The sequence below is a fragment of the Maylandia zebra genome, linkage group LG8 (genome assembly GCF_041146795.1).
Source record: "Maylandia zebra isolate NMK-2024a linkage group LG8, Mzebra_GT3a, whole genome shotgun sequence".
Taxonomy (NCBI): Eukaryota; Metazoa; Chordata; class Actinopteri; order Cichliformes; family Cichlidae; genus Maylandia; species Maylandia zebra.
Window position 1 is genome coordinate 26,943,971 of NC_135174.1, and position 22,679 is coordinate 26,966,649.

At 41.0% G+C, this 22,679-nt stretch overlaps 1 protein-coding gene across 2 annotated transcripts in view; it reads right to left on the minus strand.

Moving 5' to 3' along the window:
• LOC101486561 (PH and SEC7 domain-containing protein 1) overlaps window positions 1–14,675 on the minus strand; it is a 99,895-nt gene extending 85,220 nt beyond the window's left edge. Inside the window, exon 1 of one of the 2 annotated variants that reach the window (XM_004565889.3) lies at window positions 14,405–14,675. The gene's annotated coding sequence lies outside the window, so the exon portion shown is untranslated. Of the gene's footprint in view, window positions 1–804; window positions 929–14,404 lie in introns of those variants that run through there. The other variant, XM_004565890.4, reaches the window with a different exon arrangement.
• Between the last annotated feature and the right edge of the window lie 8,004 nt (window positions 14,676–22,679).

Genomic DNA, 22,679 nt, shown 5'->3' on the forward strand with positions numbered 1-22,679 from the left:
GAAAGTTGCAGAGATATGGTGCGTGTGTGAAAAATGGCTAATAATGCTGATTTGAGCAGCAGAGAGAGGCGATACCTTTGGGTTTCTCCAATATTAATAATATTAATTTGCAACACTAAAAAATATTTATCCATTATGATGCAAGTTAAAGCAAAGCACAGCAGAGAAGGGCTCTTTAACAGTCTAAAAATGTCACAACTTCTTTAAGTATTTAGGTCTTCTATCCATGTTCGACAACATTTAAATTTATTTTGTATTAATTAACTTTTAAAAAACTGACAACAGTGTAATGATAAGTGCACTTGACCACATTCAAAATTTTACAGCTAGAAAATGATTATATCGTGAATATATGATTTATAAGTAACTACTTACCCTGAACGGTCGCCATGCTTTAGAGTACAGCAGCTCAGTAATGGTATACACGAGTCCAGGAGGGGCTGCACGCATTGACATGCCCACACAAACTGATTATACAAAAATATGCAGTCCCTCTTCTCACACATGTAATGTCATTCATGGTTTCACACTTACCCTCTCATCCACCCACACAAACACACACAATATAGTGTAGAGCGCCACTTTTTCCCGTGCATTAGTCATCTGTCTGCAAGTCTTACAGCATGACATGCACATCTGTATTATCGGCATCATTGTGCAGGGCTGCCAGCTGCCTCAGTAGTGGCTCTTTATCACCCTGCGCTGTCAGCAGAAACCTGAGACACTCACAGCTACATTTGTACTACAGAGACTCCTCTCCTCTCCACTGTCCTCCTCCCCCCTCCATCTCAATCTCACACTCACCTCTCCTCCTCTCACAGCCATTTCATCCATACAGGATTTACACCTCCCACATGGTTTATCTCGTCTCATCCTTTCTCCTCTCTCCTCTTCACCTCCTTCCTTCCTTCCTTCTCTCCAGCTGAGCAGTTAGTGCAGACCTGTCCAACCAGCACAACCAGCTACATGCTCACACTCAGCCAATTAGCACACTCATAAACACCCACAGTCCTGCCCCTTTCCCGCCCCTCTGCCTGTCACACACATGCTGAGTCAGTGTGGAGTGTTTTTATGGAGCTTGGGAGGTGCTGCGAGGAGGAACGTGCAAGACGGCGGGGGCGTGAAGTGTTTAAAGGCACTGCTACAACCACCCCCACCTCCACGTAGGAAGCGGTTCAAAATAAAAGTGGCAGATGTAAGAGGTTGAAAAGATGCAAGGGCATGCGGTATCCTCTGCAGGGTAGTGACATCACGAGCAGGTGTGAACCTCTCCTCTGAAACAATATGGTGGTAAATGGAAAAGATCCACTGACGTCACAACATTAGACACATAAAACATTTTAAAGATAAATCAAAGTGAGATTATTCACAAAAAGATGGAAATAGCTCATGTATAACACCTTGGATTTTGAGACTACAAGCGTTTTATATATTCTAATGAGAAAAGATACATTTTATACATATAAAGCAGCTTCTGTGGTACATTTTTCTGGATGTGTCTGTAGTGGTTAATGCATTTGCCTAAAATGTTAAAAATCCTCAGTTTGAGACCAGATTTCTAAAAATCCTTTGTTCAAAACAAACGTTGTCATCTTTTATTCACATAAAACTATTCTGCTGCTAACCTGTAATTATATAGTGGCGCCACAGACTGTATATAAAAGATGGACCTAGCTGCTGGAATGTCACTCACAGGTAAAGACATCCTGTTATGAAGTCTTCTGCTGAGATCTTCGTATTTTGGCATGATGGTTGTCTAAAAGCTTTTAAACCAATTAGCACAGTGGTTCTTAACCTTGTTGGAGGTACCGAACCCCACCAGCTTCATATGCGCATTCACTGAACCCCTCTTTAGTGAAAAATAAAATGTGATTTTTTTACTGGTGCACAAAATGAGCCATGGCGAAGGCTCTGCCGAGCCCCTGAGACCGACTCACCGAACCCCTAGGGTTCGATCGAACCCAGGTTAAGAACCACTGAATTAGCATATCTTGGATAATTCTCATTTGTGACTCTAATAAAGAATAGCAGAGAATGGAATAGAATAGAATAGAACTTTATTAAGCCCTTGGGGAGGTCCCCTTAGGGAAATGATGGTTCTAGCAGCACAATAACAGTTCCTTACCCTAAACACCTTAAATACAAATAAGAAAAAAAAAATTACCAAGCAGGTGCAAATAATTAAGAATAGCATATTAAGACTAAAATTAATGTAATGTTTTACTCAGTATGAGCTGAAACTAGTGACTTAGCCCATTAACATATGTAAACTGTTTACCGAGGTCACGTCTGAGGGACAAATGCAGGTTTAAGACACGTCGGTGTTGGATTCACGTTTCAGTATGTCCTTGTGCACAGTCTTTTTTTCTTATCCTTAGGTGAGACAGACAGGACTGCGCCTAAGTGCAGCTCTGCTCATAGGAGCAGACATTAGGAGCGACAACAGGGAGTTTTAATTCCCACTTCAGGCATCCTATATAAAAACCAGCAGGAGAGCACTGACTTATATTTAACCTCCTTTAAATACATCCACCAAATTTTAACCCACCTTTATGAAAGGAAAAGTATCAGGTGAACAGGTGAGGCTTCAGTTACACAGGCCTAGAGACCGTTCAGTGACTCGGTTGCTAGGAGTTGTTGGCTGACACCACATGGTGCTCCATCAAAATCCTCCCTGCAATTGCTTTGGTTGCTAGCATATTGCTGTCATCATCCATAGTTTGTATGGAAGACGCCAACCTGTCTGCAAACACTCACTTTACCCTCCAAGCTGTGGTGAAGCTCCAAAGTGCAGCATTGTCTACGTCTTTGCAACCAATATGACACCAGTGACTGCCAGCAACTTGCACAACCCCTCAATGAAATACACCTTTTCCTGGCAACTGTAACAATAAGTCTAATTAGACATCTCCCTCACCCAGCTGAACAGAGAGATTCATAAAAAGCTAAAAAAAGCTAAGTTGCTAAGGCTATAGCAGGGTTTAGAGCCAGCTACAAACCAGCAGCCTCGGTATGAGCAAAGGAGCAAAGCAGTTATAAGGAAAACTATGAAGAAGAGTGGAAGTTATAAATATACTGAAAAGTTATGTAAGTAACTGACATTTGTTTTGTTATATAAATCTGGTGCATCTGCCTTTGGTTATTAAGATAAAATATGTCAGGTAAAGGTGGGTGTATAAAAGCTAATTTTCAGTTAAGTATTTGTCTCTTCACTAGCTGGATCCTTTACTTTTAGTTGTTTAGTTTTGTTCTATTATGCCACCCAGCAGCATCCTTCATGTTTTACTTCAAATTTGAGAAAAGTTAGTCCTTGAGACAGGCCTAATTTTGTGGCACAAACGGTCACTTTTGCTTCTAGTTGCTAAAAGTTGCCAAATGTCATTAATTTTCCACATCTATGGTCCCTACATCTCTTCCTTTGTGCATACCCCGTTACTCCACATTCACTGGATAACAATAGGTGATTAAAATATGAACACTGACTGGTTTATCTTTCTTTCTGACTATTAAGGACAGATAAACATGCTTTATTCAGTACGATGTGTAAATAGCAATTGAGTCCATAAACCCATCAAGAAAATAGTTACACCCCCTGCTGGCTATTAAAAAGAATGCACTGTCCTCCAACTTTTATATACAGTCTATGAGGACAGTACAACTCATCTAATTTTCTCCACAGTTACTTCATAACAAGCTGAAAAATTCACATTTATACTTAATATTTAGCTAATCTGGGTCGTGTTATCTAACAGCTTGTATATTTGGAACATACAGCAATACCAGCATTTTCTTTTATTTTGCAGCAGCTTTTAAATAATTCAGTGACCACAAAACAGATGCTGCTGGAGAAGACTTATTGGATGCTGACACTATATAACAGATGTTCAATAATTTATGTGACATGAAGGAAGTTGAATGACACGTGAGCTCTTAAATCAGTCCTCTCATGTGAGCTGAACACATCAGAGATATAAAAGCAGGTAAAAGTACGCTCTCATTCCCCTGAAATATTTAAGAGAAAAAGCATTTTTCACTTTTTTTCCTCCCCACACAAACATGACTCTTTCTATACAAACATTTAAGTGCATTCCTTTAATAATATCAGACACCTAATCCACGAGCAAAATCTGCTTTTTAACAAGCAGATCGAGTTATTGTTGAATATTATATCACTGGGCCATAAAAAGCGTTCCCATCAGCACAAAGTGAGATGTCACAGAGAGCTTTCCATGTATAGCAGGAACCAGACTCGCCACCTCCACATGTAACAGGTACAAGAAAAAACACGTTTCCATCTGCAGAGACTCATTTGATGATATCATGTTTGTGGGTCTTTAAACCTTTTAAATCTTTACTTAGAAATTTGCATATGATGGTTAATTAGTTATGTGTACAAAAACTCTTCCTGAGTTGAGTCCACAGCACAATATTATATATGACAACAGTGTAACAACATGCAAAGAATTACAAAATAAAACAGGAACTGGTCAAACAGATGTTCTTAAATTTACACACAGTATATAATAACATGCTGCACTGGGTGGACATTTATTGTGACATTCACTTTATTTTCTTACAAATATTTTAGATAAATTGATTAACTTTACAACAATAAGGAAATATAATACGAGAACACTTTTGGTGGGCTAAATTAACAATAAATGATCATGCACAATCCCCGACGTCATTTAAGTCAGCTCTGGGTCATGAGAATCAATTTTATCCCGACTAACAGCGACAGCATTGATCCTGCCGGGTCGTCATCAGACAGTCAATACATCAAAGTCGTAACATACACTGCATGATATTTGATTCAGACTCAAAAGCGAATAATGTTTGCAGTTGTGTCTGACCTGTTTGTCTCTCTGTGATGTTTAATGCCAGTGCGACTGACCCACAACATTTCAGATTTACACTGTGGCATTCTCAACTAAGACTTTGTCCTTCTCCGGTCTTCTCAGATGGCCTCTGGACAGCTCGTAAGCACAAAAGACGCTCAAATGAAAGTTTAACTCATCAAAGTGAGTTTAAAAGTTTCTAAGCTGAGATGGAGTGTGAAATATTAGTAGTGTCTACATATCAAAAGTACACTGTTTAGAAAAATAAACACTGCTGGATGTCTATACTGGACTGGGTATCAAGTCACAAAGGGCTGAATTGGGACATGCTCCTAATGAGACGACAGATCGTGTTCTGGGGGAACGCAGGTCTGGACCAGGACATCACTCAGTGGCATCAATTTCTTCATCCTGCAGGAACGTCTTGCATAGTCTCACCACATGAGACGGGCAGTGTGGTTCACCAAGACAAACCCAGAGCCCACTGCACCAGCATAAGGTCCAACACTGGGTCCAAGGATTTAATCGCAATACCTAATGGCAGTCAGGGTGTCATTGCCTTGTCTGTAGAGGACTGTGTCTGTGTCACTCACCCACCACCAAACCAGTCATGCCAAACAATGTTACAGGCAGAATAATGTTCTCCACGGCTTCTCCAGACCCTTTCAAGTCTGTCACATGTCCTCAGGGTGAACCTGCTCTCATCTGTGAAAAGCACCAAACCAGTAGTGGGCCTGCCAATTCTGGTATTTTATGGCAAATGCCAGTTAGGCTCCACAGTGTCAGGCAGTGAGCACATGGCCCAGCAGAGGATGTTGGGTCCTCAAACCACCCTCATGAAGTCATGTTTCTGATTGTTTGGACAGAGACATTCCCATCACTTCTGTAGTTATGACAGTGCTCATCCTGTTCCTCCTTGGACAAAGGAAGACACAGCAAACCTTCTGGCAATGGCATCCTGGAGAAGTTGGACTACCTGTGCAACCTTAGCAGGGTCCAGGTATCACTTCACGCAACCAGTAGAGACACTGACCCTAGCCAAATGCAAAACTAGTGAAAAGCAGCCAGGAAAGATGAAAAGGGAAGAAAACTTGTAAAACTAGCACTCCTGTTGTAATTTCATTAAACACAGAGGTATTTTATGCTTTGACATCTAGTTTAGCCCTCGAAGCAGACTCATCGTTTATGTAGATAAAGCTCCACAGCTCTATGAAACGTCAGCACAGTCAACATGCATCCTCCTCCACCAAGCACAAGGATCATGTCTGGTTCTGAGTAACAATACCGGCTAATCCAGTCCTCTAAGAAGACAAACTTGGAGCTAAAGCAGCTTAAATGTATTAATACCTCAAAAAGTTTGGAGATGTTTGCAAGTGACGTACCTCTGACATCATGGTGTTATTCCTTCTGGAAAATCTAGAGACTTCACTTGGTTTCCTCTGAGGTGAGACAGGTGAAAATGACAGGCAGAAATCAGCACCAGCCCACCTCATCCTCTCTCTCTCTTTCCCTCTATGTCTCTTTCTCTCTCTGCAGACTGCACCAGCCAACACCAAGCCAGCTTTCGCCCTCCAGCAGCGTCAGCACTCCTGAGGCAGATGCGGATGAGAGTTTTGAAAAGCGGCGAGCCTGCAGGAAAGCAACAGCTCTCTCGTGTTTGACCGCTGTCCTAATTTAGACAAATAATGTTAAGGACAATCAAATTAAAAGATTATGTCGACTGTCTCCACCGGCCAGTGACGATCTTTGAGGGTGATCTTGGGAACAACGGCACTCATTGATCGATGGGGTTGTAAAAATAAACTCCTTGTTGTGACAAGCAGAGGATCAACACTGGATGTCCTTGACTCCAGAATTTGCTTTCCTATTATTTTCGCAGTGTAATGCAGTTTTAAGACATCTTCTTCTGCTCTGGGAAACCGTGACTGACTATTTTAAATACTTTGCACCTGTTTGCATCTGTGACTTCTTCTGCTTATTAAATGATGAAAGGAAATGAAAATCACCAAGACAACATACACTAAGGCAAGCTGCTTAATCCAAACAATACATCACTTTTAATGCTCATCTCTGAGTCTGTCTCAGAGCTAATTTAACATACTTAGACTAGAGCATGCTCATTATCATCCTTCACTGTCGGCCATGCAGAGATCCAAGCTCCCCCTCTGTAACACACCTGACTTCCAGTTGGCTTGTAACTTAAATAATCAAATGACTTTCCTAGACAAATGTTAATGGACTGCATTCTAAACCCTGTTTTAAAGATGCTTTCAAGTTATTGTGTGCGTGGGGGGGGAATTTCTTTTTAGACCATGAAACTGTTTATAAATAGATGGATTTAGCTTCCGTCCCATCCAGCTACCCTGGAGTAGGCTTCATACTCAGACTCCTTTACTCTGTGGATTCCTTAGAGTAAAGATCAAGGAAATCAACTGTAAAAGTACAATTTTTGGAATTCTAAAGACCTGTGTGCACAAAACAAATAAATAAATAGACATAGGTTTGTCTCATAGGAATTAGACCCAGTGTTTCAGTGTTTTTCACTTTGTCTGTCTTTCAAAGGCAAGCGTCGGTTCCTGTGGGAGATAGCAAGCAACGACAGACCCAAGTGTTAGTGGACTTGGAAATTCATACAGTAGCCATGTAGGGAGTGAGGGAAAGTCAGCAGTTACACAACAGCTGAAAGAGGACTGGGTCAGAAACTCCAAGTCCAGAAATAAAGACAGCAGAAACCACTAATGATCTCTAGAACTCCAGAGAGAACTTCTGGACAAAAAGGCTGTCTCTTTCGTTCATACTGGCACGAGCTGAACTAAACTGTAAGTCTCCAAAAGTTGATTCTGTTCATCTGGACGTAGCGTTTTGTGGGAGAAACGTTTCGTCACTCATCCAAGTGACTTCTTCAGTCTCAGCTGACTGCAGGTTTCCCCAATCTTATAAACAGTACATTTGCATAATGACTGAAACCAGCCCACTGAAGGAAGAATGGGCTGGGAGGTCAGTTCCTTAATCATAATTATGCAAATTCTCATGACCAGGAAATGGTCATGATATTTACCTTCCTGGATGATTGAGAATGCATCAAGACGTAAACTGTAAGTCAGTCTAAGGGTGTTTTTCCACCTGTGGTGTTTAGTCTGTTTAAACTGAACTCTGGTTTGTTTTTCCCCCAGTGGGGTTCATTTGTGTAGATGTGAATGCAGTAATCGCACTCGGATGTGGACCAAAACAACCGCACCGAAACCACCTCCTTCAAAAGGTCTATTAACTGCAGAGAAGTTTGTTCATGGCATGAATGTGACCTTGATCTTAACCAACTACCAGATGTACACTGTGTATGGTTTGTATTCAGGAATGTGGCAAGCTACTATAGATGTACAAAGGTATGCACGGGCTAGCAACTAGCTGTGAAATGAACTGAAATTCTCTGTTTGTTTTTGTTTCTCCCACCTGGGACACATCTGGGGGTAAGTGACATTCTCCGTTGTGACATATTTTGGTTCACTTGGATTTTTCCCTGTGTGAAAAGAAACTAAACCACAGTTTACAAACTCATTAACTGATTCGTGCCAGAGTAATCGAACTGTAGGTGTGAAAACACCCTAAAATTGCAGGGAGGGGCAATCGTGTACCATTGTGAAGGTAGGAGGTGCACTTTGTAGCCAGGTCTGTCTCTGAGTGATTGTGTGAGGCATCTGTCTTTTGCACAGCTGCAGCACCGTGCAGTCAAACACAAACACAGATACCTTGGTCTTAGTAACAAAGAAACTAAATGTTCAAGCGTGTGGAGACATCTCACTGGAGTGTATGCTGATAAGACTCATTGCTACAGGTGCAACAAGTTGTTTTTCATGCAAATATTAATGCACACACATACAACATGTCCAGGTTTCTAAATACTCCACCAAAACTTCCAGGGGCAGTCAGGTGATACAGAAGAGTGTGTGATGGATCCTCCAAATGCAATGGAGAAATTAAGAGGTTTCTCACACTGCTTGAAAAATAAAAACTGTAATTATAATAAATATTTGCAGGAAATTCAAGTCACAGTTTGTTTGCCTTTAAGTGATGCACGTAATGCAAAACTCCCTGTGAGTTCGCTACATTTTATGCAAAATATTTACTGAAATCATTATGTACACTGTACAGGAAATAAAATCTTCTAGAAAATAAAAGCAGCCTTCTAAAACAGATTCCTGACAATCAAGTGCACTATAAAAACTTGAGTATACTGACAATCAAAACAGTGTGTAACGGAGCTTGTGATATATGCAACTGTACTGCTCAATTAAGCCCCTTAGAATCAGATAAACAGCAATATCACTTGCCACCGGACACTTTAGCAGGGTGCTGTGGGCTATCAAGCATCAGGAAAAATCAATTACTGGCAGTGAAATGTGACCAAACAGCCAAGAATGATCCCCACACTCATATTGCACCGTTACTTAGTGGCCAGCATGACACAAACAAGGAGGCGTTTCAGCATGTAACAAGCCGAAAGCAACTCTACAACAGATTTGCATTTCATTAATCACACAGGATCCAGGACACTGCAAAGCGCTCCATCTGCACCGGAGCCAACATCCAGAAAAAGCTATAGAGATTGGAGGGGTGAGCAGCACAAGACCAGTCATTACAGGGAAACACAGCAGGAATGTAAAATGCTAATACTCTCCATCATCACACAAGCCTGCTGCTATCCAAATGCTAAAAAGCCCCTTACATTGCCAGCACTGTCGCCTCTGAAATACTCCCACTAGTACCACACCTCCAAAACGTATTCCTGGGCCTGTTATGAGTAGAAAATACACCTTACGGCTCGTCATAACAGTTACTTCAAGGGTGGACGTACTTACTGCTCATTCGTTGAAAGAAAAGAAAGAAAAGACACATTAGTAACCATGGGCTGGAGAGAGCAAGGAGTGGGAGAGTGTAGGAAGAAATAAAAACAGACGTGGGAAGGAGAAAAAACTGTAATTCAAGACTGCTCTTGTCCCTAATGCTATTTTCTCAGCACCATTAACAGCATGAGAACAGCAACAGGGCTGACCAGTTCAATCTTCCAATAAGAACTGATGGGAACACAAACATTGTTAGCGTTAACTACTTTGTTATCGTGGCTCACACACAGGCCACCGAGGCATCAATATAACCTGTTATCCACTAACCGAAGCACCGAGCTGTTATTAATGATATTTTTTGCTAACTGTCAGCAAATATGAGCCGTACTGAACAACATGTTCCATAAATATAGCCTGAATCCCTGCCTGCATCTCTTTTTCACAGAGTGTGTCTGATGTTCTGTGCTTGAAATGAAAAACAAACAGGATGAGATTGACTTTGCTGATCAACTAGAGAGAGTAATAACTACGGAACAGTTATTCTGGCTTGACTTTTGCAAAACTACAACAATTTTCTGTTCAGAAGAAATTCTAAAATTGATTTAGTGTTTTGTGAGCAAAAACGTAGGAAAGGAATGTAGGAAATTGTAAATGCAGCTCTAGCAGCTAGAAAAATGTCAAAAATGTGAATTCTACAGTTACTTTGTAATTAAGATTCTTTTCTTTTACTGGATTTGAGAATAATACATTTTTACTTCATACAGCCTGAAATCAGAGACTGTATATGAAAGATGGACGTGGCCACCATGACATCACACGTTGGTCTTGGAGTTGGCCTCAAGTGGCCATTACAGGAACTGCAGTTTCTGGCACTTCCAGTTTAATGTCTGACAATATTTTCACGGATCAGCCATTAAGGTGTGGCGGATAAATACAAGAGAATAAAATGATACGACCAAGACAAAAATTGTGGTATTTTGTAAATATAATAATAAACGCAAATTCACTGTGTAATTGTGTAACTTTATTAGAGCGTCCTCCTGAAATGCACCAACAACATTGAGAGTAACATCCTCCTCTCTGCCTCTTAATGCTCTCTGGTCGCTATGGTAATGTTTCTTTCAAAATAAGACACACAACTACAACATGGGAAAAGACCCAGTTAACGATAAACCCCCTGAAAACCATAAATTTCACACCTGAGCCTCGACTCTCACGGCCCGGTACCAAAAGACTCACGGACCAGTACCGGTCCATGGCCCGGGGGTTGGGGACCACTGTTTTAGCTCAAAGTTTTAAGTCAAACTACCGTAACTCTTGAACCCCCAACAATTGATTGTGTTTATCTGGATGTAGCGTTTTCAGTGGGAGAAACGTTTCATCACTCAGATGCCTGACGTAATGTGACCTCAGTCTTGACGTCTTTGATCAAGACTACGTTCAGATGAACAGAATCAACGTTTTGGGATTTCCTTACCCGGATGATTGAGCAACTCTTGAACCAATATCGCAATCGCACAATTCCAAAGGTTCCTGAAAGCAGCAACTCTGTGCTTTTCAGAGATATTAGGGTCTTGAGGACACCTACACAAAAACTCAGTTCGCAGTTGGAAATTTTTCATGGAACACCCCCTCAACTTGGATTTCCTACTCAGAAAGTTGGAGCCGTCCAACATAGCCAGAGTTAGCAATCCAAGATAGCAGCAATGAATATGAACACTAAAAAAACTAAACTTTTAACCTCCACTGCCACTGCTGTGCATTTTTGACTCACTAAATACCAGACCAGTCTCTATCAGTTGCTAAAAAACACAACAGCAAGGCCAAAATTTGGTGACTTTAAAGGCTTCGTTTGAACTAATTTTGCAGCTGGAAGACATTTAAATGAAAATATGCATCATAACTGAAGGTGTAGTTACTTTAGAGTTTTTGTTAAGAGATAAGATCGACCTTCACATGCAGTTACAGATTCAACAAAGCAGACAGATGGTATTTATCAGGATATCGTCTATGTCTTTATTTATTTATGTGCAGCAGGTACATCATGATTGTTTGTGGTTTTTGAAATATTTTATTAATATTTTCAATAAAACGTACATGTATTGAAAACATTTAGAAGATATTGTTTCCTACTACTTGGTGATAAGAGGAAGAATAAAAAGTTGGGCTTATTTATCACCTTACATTTCTATTTTTCCACATTTTAGAAGTAAATATCCAGTGTGTTAATTCCACTGTTTTATTTTACAGATTTGGATAATCAATATATAATACTATCATCAAATTCACCTGACAACAGTAGCTAAAATTAGAATTAAGGAACCAATAGTCACAATAACACACCACTCTGCAGGTTATTTATTTATTTATTTATTGTCATTAATGCTACTTATGTTTAGGACGTCCTGGATGCTCCTCTGCTGTCTCTCTTCAGCAGGTATGTCTTTTAAAGCTTTAGAACTTTTTTCATACTGCTGGTTAAAGAAAATAAATCCAAACAGTAAAACAAAATTGTCCTTTAGTTTGAATTTAAAGGGCAGGTTGCTGCATGTACTGTGCTGCATATAGTTGAAGTCTGTATTGATCTGCAGCAAAAAATAGTCCCCAACAAATACTTTATTTATGTTTCCTATAGTAAAGTCTGCAGAAAAGTGCTGTTGCAGGAAATTACTGAGCCCTTTTTTTTTTAGTATTTTTGAACTTGGGGCTTGCACACCGTGGTGCAGACTGCATAGAAAGTTCTGGAAATCCTGGAAATCCTTGTCTTTATACTATAATTAGCCCTTTGCCTTTGTAAGGGCATTCAGCAGCTTCTAATACCTGAAATAAAGTGATATGAAATTATAGGGCTGCAGGGTAACATACACCAGCAGCTCCAGCCTCCTCAGAGAGACGCACTGACTAACAGTCCTGCACACATGATGGAGTAGCTGTGCGTTTTACTCCTCCTGGAAACCAGGAAAGATGGGAAGAATAGAGTCTTTTTCTACCCCCACCATCCACTCCCTAAAACCCAGAAGCTGGGTCTAGACTGAGCCCCACACAGGGGATTTATAAACTGCAAAAAAATGAAGACAAAATGCTTCCAGCTGCCCTTAGTGGAGGGATTGGATCTGCTCTTGGGACTTTACAGAGGGACGTTTGACAGGGTCTCTGACTGGTCACACAGCTTTGTCCTTTCTGAACAGCAGAGCAGACGACATTATTTTTCTGCAGCGTAATTTATCAGGAGCGAAGAAATTTCTGCAAATTCTGCAGATATTAAAATGCAGTCTCACAGCAGCATGCATGTGACACAGCTGAAAGCTTTTCTAATCTATTTGTTCTTGTGTGTACTGATATGTGTTCATGCTCATAACATTTTGAAGGGTGACAAAATTCCACATTTGGATTGGTTGATGATGGCGTGAATCCATCACATCAAAGACTTCTGCACTTCAGTTGTAATTTTTTGATTTGAAAAACACTTGCCACTTTTTTTAAAGCTTACTTGGTTGCCACAGTAACGCCTCCCCGCAGTGTCTGGATAACATACATGCTGCAGGCATGAAATATACTTCCTACTGAAGTACAGCGAGCAGCTAGAATCCTCCATCAGACAAGGATGGAACGACCTTCCTCTCCCAAACGTCCAACAGCTGTTCTGCTCAGTTCCCAGATGTTTACAGGCTGTTGTTAAAAGCAGATGCTAGTGGTGGCAAACGTGGCCCTGTACCAGCTTTTTTGACACATGACCTAGTATTTTTCTTAAAATGGAACACGTTTACAGATTGAACAGGATTGGAGTTAGGCCTTGGTGCATGGTTTGATGGTGTTTCCACGTCCAAATCATTGGCAACACAATAACCTGATTGGTCACCTGCAATGTTGAACCTGGACCTACATTAGTTTTGATGATCCAGGAACAACACCAACATGGCGACATCACATCGTGCCACGAGTCTTCTTACACCTAGAGGAGTCGCCCCCTGCTGGCCATTAATAAAATGCAGGTTTAAGCACTTGTGCGTTTTCCTTTATGTCAGACCAGGAAGCTAGATTCATCTTTTATAGGATCTCCGTGCAGTACATAAAATGTATACACAGCCTACTGGACTGAGGCATTGTACTGTAAAGTGCAAGTTCTTACTCTATTGTAAAATTACATTTGTTTTTTTACTGTAAAAGTGAAATTAAGAAAATCAGAATTTAAAACAATCTGAAATCTGTTTCAATGATTAATGATTGCACCACACAAACGTTGAGTAATCATTACGGATTAAGCTGTTGCTGTTACATCTCAGTGTTTTTAGCTTTTTAAATCTTAGATCTGGGGGAATATTCATGGCTGGGCGGAAAGATGCATATCCAAACAAATCACCTCATCCTTTCATCTGCCTGAAATCGGGACCAAGGTGCATTCGCCTGCGTGTCTCCAGGTGCAGACCAACTTATCTGGAATCCTCTCACGTCCACACTCACCTTAGCTAAAACAGTGCAGCGCCAACTTTTCGTGCCAAGGGCAAAACTTGGCTGGAGCTGTGAATGGCACGCACAGATGCGTCAATGACACAGGTATCAGTGCGCTGTTGTGACCTTTCTCCGGCGGTTCCGTATCCTACAGGTCGATGTGCCAGTGATGCAGTGCCTCAACTTATGTGTGCACGCACACACACAGCAGGGCTGAGAGCTGCTCCGTATCCTGCACGAAGGTGAGACATAGCCGACAGGAAAGCGTCTACTCACCAGGAAACGTGCTCCGGAGCAGCTTCTTGTCTACCCGGTCCAGGAGATGATGAGACGCTGTTGCATCGCTGTCTGCGGCAGGCGGCACGCTGAGAGTGCCACTGCGGTCCACATTTATCCGCTCTGTGTGCGCGCGCGCGCTCGCGTGTGCGTGTGTGTGTCGCGTGAAGAGAAGAGAGGCTCGGTGTGTTTCACGTCAGGTGGAAACTGACGCGTTGCTGTGAAATGAGCATCTCCTCCTCGTCGGGATTTTTCTGTCAGACATCTCAACTCTTCCACTCTCTGCCTCTCTCTTCGTCTTTGCGAGGCAGCCTCCTCTCCTCTCCCTCCCCTTCAGGCTGGGCATGCCCAGTCTGTGCCTCTTCGTGAGCACCAACTTATGACTTGCAAGCTGTGGTGGAAGAAGAAGCACTTACATCCTAAAAGTGGCCAGTTCAAAAATAAATAACCCAGCGCAAATGCAGTTGTTTTTGTTTTTTTGTATTTGTAGAATACAAAATCTGAACTTTTTATGCAGCTTTAACAGTAGTACGGTGTGACTGGTAAAGTTACATTTTAAGTATATGACATCATTAATGGGGGAGTTACGCACATTCTCCAGCTCCATATTTGTATTTTTGAGTTCTGCTATAGAAGCTTTGCATGATTCACAGTTCATGATAATCCTTGTTTATCAAATACTCAGTTTTGAAGCAGCTCCTCAGTTCATCCTCCACCATTGAGACCACCTTGCCTTTAAGCCTGCTCTCTGATTGGTTGGTCCTTGAAAAAGGATTTCGTGGGTGGGACCTCTGCGATTACCATATTAGGGACATCCTCTCTTCATGACGTCACACAGAGCCAAAGACAGAAAAAAACCCTTTTGTGCACTTTTGGCTCACAGGCAATAGTTTTGCATACACTATTTTATAATTTTGTTAAGAGTCTTTAATAGTGCTTATTTTCTGTCATATCTGCACTGTTACAGAGGTGGATTCTTATTAAATATGGTCAAAATTTCAAATAAAGAGGACAGAGTTTGTATCTCTGTGAACCAAAGGCCAAGGCTTCATACAGTTTTCCTCTTCTGCTGTTGGTTAATATGGTTTTAACAGTAACGATAATATACTTGGCTTCCCTAATATATTTCTCTGGCACACAACTGTAAGCACAGACATTTCATCAACCTGTTGGTCAAACCTTTTGTTTTCTTTGAGATAACCACACATTAAAGGTTGGCTTAACTGCAGCTAAAATGTGTTTTTTTTTTTTTATTCAGCCCATCAGATAAAAGCTGCAGTTCCCCTAATGACCACTTCAGGCTGGCTGGGAATCAGTAACCACAGATGCCTAAATTAAAATGTCCAACTTTGCAGAATTTAAGTTTCAACCCTGGTGCAAAGAGACAGATTTTGCATTTATGGATAGTTTTGTCCTTCATTGCAACTGTCCCGTTGTTGTTGTTGTTGTTGTTGTTAATCGTTCACCTGTTGCTTGCTGACCAAACGTTTTCTTGCTCACTTATAATTTGCCACTCACCCATCTTGTCCAAAACAGTCACCTCATGTTCGAGGCTATATAAATAAAATTTATTTGAACTGAAAAAAGTGCAAAGTCTTCAACGTATTGAATACAGAGGTCTGCAATAAAAGTAAAAAAGCAGGATTTTGTCTTATCCATGTAACTTCAGGATTACCTGGATAAGATGCCACAGTAGCTTATGCTGCAAACCTAACCTGCTCTGGAACAGATTATGTTCAACAAGTATAAAATCACCACCTACTGGCCGATCACTTATCTTGGAAAAAGCGCCACCATTCTGTGTGTAGATAGGAGGGTCTAAAGTTTTTCACTTATTTCTGCAAACAATTTTACTTTTCTACAAGTATTAATAAAAGATCCTAAAGAGGATTATGCAGACTAAATCAGAGTCTGAAGAGGATAAAAACTTTTAAGTCATGTCTATGTTTTATATACGGCTATAGTTTCAGACCAGGGGAGGCTGCTCCAAGGCAAAGTGTAATGTAGAATTACTGTATTTAGCAGTGAATCATCCAAAGCTATTCTAGCAGAGTCCAAGAATAAAGAGTGAGCAATAAGCATATCAGGGAGTCTTTGATTAAAAAAATAATGGCATTTATGTAAACACTCAAGCTGTCTGCATGCAAACATCACAGAGCACTGCAGAAAGCGGTTAATACATCTTTAAGGGGCCAGCTATGCATTCATATTTAGCCTCAAGTTGATAGACAGTACAGTGAAATTCGCTGGCATGTACAACCATCATCTTCTTCTTTCGGCTGCTCCCTTTAGGAGTTGCTACAGCAGATCATCTGCCTCCATCTCTCCCTATCGCTAACACACACCAACCCCCTGCACGTCCTCCTTAACCACATCCACGAATCTTCTCTGCGGGCTTCGTCTTTTCTTCCTGTCTGGCAGCTCTGTCTTCATCATCCTTCGTACGTGGCTTGTACAGCAAACACAGGCAAATCTGTTCTGGTGCCTCTCGACCAAAAATGACATCAAAAAGATTTCTAAAAATAAAGCAGCGCTTAGACACATTAGGACATCACGAGCATCATCACACTGTCCTCTGGTAGCTTTGCTTTTGTTTGGCTGAACTAGAAATGCACTCATCTTCAGGTCACTGTGATCTGAATGCCGTTAAAGCCTGGGAGCACAGTGTACTCATATTTGTTCCCTCTGAAATTTGCTTCCTTTCAGACCACAGTGACGACTGAGACTGTAGGAGATGTTCATGCCTGTCTAAATAGTCAACATCATTTCCTGCCAGAGGCATTAATGCCAATTTACTGTACACTGATCTAAAAGGCATTTTGATTGCCTGAATTCCTGCTCTAATCCCTTTGGATCTTGTTGTGCCATAAAAGAAGTCTGAGCTGTGACAGAAAAATGAATTATTTAGAGATATCTACAGTGGGAGGCAGATCAGCTGCATTGTACCTGCTGACATCTTTGATCTAAGGCATTAGTGTGTCTGTCTTCACTGCAGGTCTCCATGTAATCCCTCCATTCTGAAAACCATCTCTATCACACAATGCAACACTGCTAGCTTGCTGGCATGTAATGCACTGTCTAGTTTCTTTCTTAGTACTGGCTTATAGGTACTTCTACCACCAGAGGGCAGCATTGTACCCAATCCTCACATGGAACTGAAATAAGCCGTGTGTGTAACAGTGTCTATACTGTAGCCAATTACTGTCTATTTAGTCCGTGAAGTCAGGTTCTGTGACAGTACCTGACTCCACAACACATTTCCCTAAGGGGACAACAAAGTATATCGTACTATATCGGCGCCTCTGTCAGTGCGCCCCAGGGCAGCTGTGGCTACAATGTAGCTTGCCATTGCCAGTGTGTGAATGTGGGTGTGAATGGGTGAATGACTGAATGTAGTGTAAAGCGCTTTGGGGTCCTTAGGGACTGAGTAAAGCGCTATACAAATGCAGGCCATTTACCATTTTATATTGTAAAACAGGACATGATACTGTGTGATAGTAGATGTCCCTCTCTGAAAATGGGTGTTATAAACCCCCCAAAATACAATCTATGCTCTTTGAAACATTAATTAATGATTAGTCATCCGTTCTTGTCATACGGACTGGTTACTAAACTGACTTGTAGATCAAAATTCAGTTTGGAAACTAAGGAAATTCTCAACCCAGACAGCAGAGTGTAAAGGTATAAAGTATGAACAGTATGTCGGGGTTAAACTTGTTGTCGAGCTGAGTTAAATTTTCAGGCAGTCTGGTTATCATTTCACAACTAGTTCACCCTCATAGGATAGAACAGAATGACAGCTGGGAAAGACTCCAGCTCATCCAGAAAAGGAAAATGGATTAACAGGTTTTACCTGTGAGTGCAGGTGAGCGGTCACATTGAATTTGGTAGGTTCCTCATTCTCCAAATACCAATGAAAGGTGCTTCCTTTATTAGGATTCACTGGAGCATCTTCTATGAGAGGGAAGGAAACGGTTCCATCCCAATAATTCATATAAAATGAATGCAGTAGTTTAATGGCTTCTTTGTAAAATATTTTAAGCAGCAGCATCAGAGGGCAGCGGGCAGGCTGAGAGCAGCAGCTGTGCACAGACGGCTTCTGGAAGCCTCTCTGTGTTTGTGCTGTTCGCTCTTTTCTGTGTCCTCTCCTGTCACCACCAGCTGCTCTGACACTAAAATGCAATTAAACCTTTTCGTACAAACATCCATTGGAAACATAATGAGCTTACTCTTTTCAGAAATACTGTATAAAAGAAGAAATATTTACAGGCTGGTTCAAACTTCATGGTTTGTCCAGCAGATGGCCTCCTGCACTCATCCTGTTCACACTTTGCTGAGTTGTATTCAGAGCCTGAATTTATTAATGTTTTAAGTTGTTTTCTTTGGTGATCTCACAGATATGATGCTAGGTTACTTAAAATATGAAAATTGACAGTTTGAACACGTGTTTCATTGATCTACTAAGGTGGGTACCATAGACTCAGCTGGAATAATTCATAGATGTGTGTCCTTGGGCACCTTAACTCTTCTGTACCTTTATGAGCACCTTTATACTGCATTAGTACTTTTTAAACATTAAATAACACGGCATCACCGTCTTTAAGCATCACAGGGGGCAGGGATTGTAATGAGGGACAGAAGTATTTACACTATGCAAAACCTTTTACTTATCAATTTAACACTGTGGATATTTTCTGAGTTGAAGTACATAAAGGTGTGCCAAAATTTTTGGATTCTTGCAGTGTTTTTCACCCATTCTAACTTCATATGTGTGGGACATATCCATACGAGATCTTGAGGGCTGAAAAACACATTTAAATTCTGTTAAAAACTACAGCCAAAACAATTTCACACACACTCCCAAGCATCACAATCTAAAGCCAAAGTCTTTAAAGGTTTTGTGCAGCACAGTTTTTTTTCTTGTGACCAAGTTTGAGTATCAGTATGATGGGATACATACCATAGTTTTGCACAGTTAGCCTTACAACAAGCACAGCATGGGTTTGGGTCTTTTTATGTGCAGTTTTCATGTTCACCCTTGTCACTGAGGTTTCCTCTTACAGTCCAAAGACATGCTTGTGGTCAGGTTAAATGTCAGTTCTAAAGGTGTGGTTGGGATGTAAATGGTTGTCTGTCTTTATGTGTTAGTCATGCAGCAGACTGGTGATTGGGTGTACCCTGTCTCTCTCCTTGACTGCTGGAATAGGCTTGAGCCCCTCCATAACTACTGAACTGCATGAGAGGTTGGAAACCATAGTTTCAATAAACTGCATGATTCCTTCTTTCTATTTTTTTCTAATATAGTCATATTTTAGCACTGCAGTGAAATAGAGAAACAACTTTGGTGTTCGTATGCGAAAACGGTTTGGAGAGTCACACTGATCTAACAATCTAAGTCCTGAAGCAGTTTTTCAGAAACCCTTGAAGGGTCTGGACAGTGAGTACGAACACAGAGCGTCACAGCGACTGGATCTTTCCTAGTGAGTAACAGGATCACGCCATCTTAGGGCAAAAGAAAATTCCCTCAAGCTGAATGGGTGATGAAGCAAGAAAACGGTGACGAGGGTATCCGATGCAGTTTGCAGCTGTTCAAATGTGTTTTTCATCCCACAAAATCTCAAGTGGCTATCTCCTGTACTCATAAAGGCTTAAAATGCTGTGAAAAATAAGCTAAATGAAAAAGTGACAACATTTGGACCCAGCCCGCCTCACAAGCCTGTATGAAGGTAATATTTTGCATTCTTCTTTATACTAAAGTTATTCTGCAGTCAGTTGTTTTGCCTATGAAATGTGTTCAATCACCACATTATTGCTGAGACTCTCCCAGCTTCCTTTATCAGGTTTCATGTGCAGTGCTTCCGATGCTGACAGATGATGTCTTATGAAACTGTACACCAAGCTGTTCCAGATGTACTTCAAGGGACTCGTTGTGTCCTTTGTACAGGATCAAAGAGCAGATCAATGCAGAAAGTCAATTTTTGTGAGCTTATTACAGATAGGAGCACTGCAGACTGCCAGCGGAGAAAAGGATCCATTGAGCAGGCATGTGAAAGGGAAACTTAAATGCAAATAAAGGCTCGTTCCTCACTTTGTTTAATAATGTAATGCTTATTTTACCAAGCTTAAACTGCATATAGTTGTTATGAGTTATTCTGCAAGTCATTTTGTGATTGATAGAGATTAAGTCTTTGCACATATATTCACCATAAAAAGAAATGGAAGAAAGCAGTAAATTATAGCTGCATGTTAAACTAATTTTGTGCATTAAAACCATTAAATCATGTGAGTGCACACTGCTGCTGTGTAAGTGTAATAATGTATTTGAAAGGACCCAGTTAATCTAAATGATATTTTTCTCTTACATAATAAAGCAGCTGGTTTTGACTGACAGCATTAATCCAAGTATGGATATCTGGGGTCCTGGCCTTGCTGACAGGAGCAGACTGGTCCGACTGGTCCCAGTGCTTTTTATGGGGTCGATACTCGCAGCGCTCTCGCCTGATGACAAAACGTCACACCCAAGCCCCGCCTTTCTAAAAACAAAAACAAAAACGTGTTCTTATTGAATCGCCCAATGACAGCGCAGGGAATACCGGAAATGCCAGCAAATACCTTCGTAATAAAAGTTGAGACTACAACCGGTGGAAATTTTGATATTGAGCACTTGAACTGTTAACTCTAGTGTTGAATGAGATATCAAAACTATCTCTCCCCAAACAATCTAAAAGTAGATATCAAAATAAATATAAAATAAAGATATAAACATTGCTTATTCTCACAGTATAGCTAATGTAGTACTGTAGTGATTTCATTTTATATCCTTGTTATGATTTTGCCCTTTTGTGTTTCGTTGCAGTTGGTTGCTCTTTGCTTACACTGGATTTGCATATATTTGTATGTGATTAGCATCTTTATACGTTTTGGGTGACACCCTTGGTGGGCCCTTAAACGTGAGCACAAGACAGAGCACAAGAGAGAGTGAAGGCGTTTAATGCCTTGCTGCTCAGCGGCACAGATTTCTGTACTTTTTCCTGTTATTTTCTCTCCATGTTATGAAGAAAAATCATTTAAATGAGTTAAAACATAAACTTGTTATTTATTCCTGCTTAAAACGGATTTTTATGAATATTGAAATCTTATTTGTTTTTCATATGTACCTATAGGTACATATAAAATTGAAAATATATTTTCAATTATATTAACTTTAATAGCAGGAAATTAACTACCCAGACGCTTCTTTTGTTTCTGTCTTTTTTGCCATATTTTTCAAGTAATCTGTATTTGACAACAGCATAATAAAACTGGAAATTCTGTTTTTCGTGTACCCTCCAATATTTTTAGGGGCCCCTATATGAAAACATTCTGGAGGCACCCCTGCCTGTGCATGCTATTTCATGGAAACCTATTTCAACAAATTCTAATGCTATAGCTACAATCCACACTGAGATTTGGTGCCACTTAGGCTCCTATTCATGCTTTTATTCATGCCTCTCACTGTCAAAGATCAATTCACAGACTTCAGAGTGTTCAAAATGAAGCAGCAAGACTTTAAGTTTTTGTGTGTGTTTTATTGTGTTGTTTTGTAATGTTGGTTGTGATAAGTGCCATAAAAATCAATCAATTTTCCTGTAGACTCCTGGTGGAGCATAGGTCCGCAACAATACCACTCCAACAGACTCAGTTCTGGGCCGTTCTCTTCAGCTGGGTCCACGTCATTCTGTCGGCCTTCACTTCGCTCTCGACAGATCTTCTCCACGTCTGTTTGGGCCTCCCCACTTTCCCTTTTCCTTGTGGGTTCCAGTCCAGTGCTTGCCTTGAGACGTTGTCGAATGGTTTTCGAAGAGTGTGGCCTATCCAGCCCCATTTTCTCTTCTTGATGTCTTGACCGACCGGGTTCTGGCTGGTTCTCTTCCACAGGTCTGTGTTCGAGATCTTCTCAGGCCATCTGATGTTGAAGATGTGTCGCAAGCACTTGTTGATGAGACTACAACCGGTGTCTTGCTGGTAATGTTGGTCACCCGCCACGTCTCTGACCCATACAGAAGAAGAAAGTGTACTTTATTGGTCCCCGTGGGGAAAATCCCTCTCTGCATTTAACCCATTCACTCAGTGAAGCAGTGGGCAGCCACTGGGCACCCGGGGAGCAGTGTGTAGGGACGGTACCTTGCTCAGGGGTACCTCAGGGTAGCTGTTCAGGGGAATCGAACCCCCGACCTTCCGATCATGGGGCCACCACTCTACCTACTGAGCTATCACATTGGTGTTGAAGATGCGG